Source organism: Sciurus vulgaris (assembly GCF_902686455.1).
Source record: "Sciurus vulgaris genome assembly, chromosome: 11".
In the NCBI taxonomy this organism is placed as follows: Eukaryota; Metazoa; Chordata; class Mammalia; order Rodentia; family Sciuridae; genus Sciurus; species Sciurus vulgaris.
The window spans coordinates 119986055-119988038 of record NC_136472.1 but is presented as its reverse complement, the minus strand read 5'-3'; positions in this window follow the sequence as shown (position 1 = coordinate 119988038).

Here is a 1984-nt window from a genome sequence, read left to right as displayed (position 1 = left end):
CAGGACTCAGGATTCAAAAGAGGAGATATTGAGACCCTTGGGACCAACTCAAAGCAGCCGGGTGACTCTCACCCCCTGGGGAGGCATCCCGGATGGGACGGTGGTCCCGGAATGCAGGAAACTTTGTGAAGTAGAACTGCCGGCGAGACGCCCCTCCCCCCGCTGGAGCAGTGAACTCGGACAGCTGGGAGCGCCCTAAAGGAGGCCGCTCGGCACAGCGCTGGGACTCGGAGCAACCACTGGGGCTCCGGCGGCTGCCCAGGGGAAGAGTGGCGAGGAGAGCTGTGTGGACTCAGGACACCGGGGCCTGCCCTGAGGAGGAGGAGGAGGAACGTGGCCACTTAGATTCGGAGTGACTGCACCAGAGCTACAGGTGGTTGCCAGAGGAGAAGCTGCGCGGCGAGCTGTTTGGTCTCAGAACGACGCTTCTGAACACCGGGGCCCGCCCTGAGGACGAGGAGGAGGAAGAGGAGCGCGGCCGCTTGGATTCAGAGTGACTACACCAAAGCTACAGGCGGTTGCCAGAGGAGGGGCTGTGTGGCGAGCTGTTTGGACTCAGACCACTTCTGAACCCCGGGGCCTGCCCGGAGGAGTAGGAGGAGGAGGAGGAGGAGCGCGGTGCGTCCTTTGGAGTCGCAGTGACTGCATTAGCGCTCCAGGCGGCTGCTCAGAGGAGAAGGCGAGTGGTGAGTTGTTTGGACTTAAAGTGACAGCTCCTGAACACAGGGGGGCTGCCTGGAGGAGAAGCGTGGTGGGACGCTTGGTCTTGAGTGGCCGCACCAGAGCTCCGGGCGGTTGCCCAGAGGACCCGTGCAGCGGGTCACGTGGACTCAGAGCCACTCAGAGCGACCGCTCCTGAACACCCTGGGGGTTATCTGGAGAAGGAGGAGGAACGGGGAGGGTCACTTCGACTCGGAGTGATTGATTGCCCAGGGCTACGGGTGGTTGGTGGAGGTGGAGGCACGCAGTGAGTTTCTTGGACTCCTAGTGACCCCACTGGAATACTGGGCGGCTGTCTGGAGGAAGAGGCGTGTGGCGGGTCTCTGGGATTCAGAGCGATTGTAAAGGGCCCCAGGTGGCTGCTCAGAGGAGGGGCCGCATAGCCAGGCGATTAGGTGCAGAGCAGGGTCCCAGGATCTAGGAGGCTTCTTGGTGGAAGAGCCGCACAGAGACAGGCTTAGGGCGGAGCGAAGGTTCCAGGCTTGCGGGCAGATTCTCTGAGGAAGGGCAGCCTAAGGAGAGTCATCTGCAAAGGGTGAGGCTCCCAGGCCCAGGAGGTGGGGCCGGGCCCCTGGGAACTTTGCAGAGGAAGGCAGCCCAGCCCAGGCGGTAGCTGTAAATTGAGGGGAACCTCTAGGAGGGAACTGACCAGCGAGACCTCCCCACCGGGTGAGTATTCCCTGCTGGGTGAGGTTTCCCCACAAGGACGGTAAAACCAGAGACTCAGGCCCAAACAGGCCTTGCCTCAGCCCACAGCCTAGGTCCCCTTTGGATGACCATTGGTCAACAAGTGGAGGCACCTCTGCCCACTAGCAGGGATTATACCCCACCTGAAGGCCACCACTCCTAGAGAGGCAGCTTCCTTGCAGAGCAACGCATTATCAACTTCCTCCAAGACTTCAGCCTACTGAAGGCTAAGGGGGGATATATACAGAAATCTTCAGGGACATTGTAAGTCAATAGAGGAAATTTGCAATATCTCAGCGGTCCTCTGATACCTGAACAATATGAGAAAACAAGGAAAGAAAATGCTGCAAACAAATCGAGATGTTACATCAATAAAACCCAGTGACAGCATGGCAGAAGAAATGACAGAAAAGGAGTTCAGAATGTACATAATTAAAATGATCAGAGAAGCAAACGATGAGATGAAAGAGCAAATGCACGCACTGAATGATGAGATGAAAGAGCAAATGCAAGCATTGATTGATTGCACCAATCGACAGTTAAAAGAGCAAATACAGGAAGCAAAAGATCATTTCAA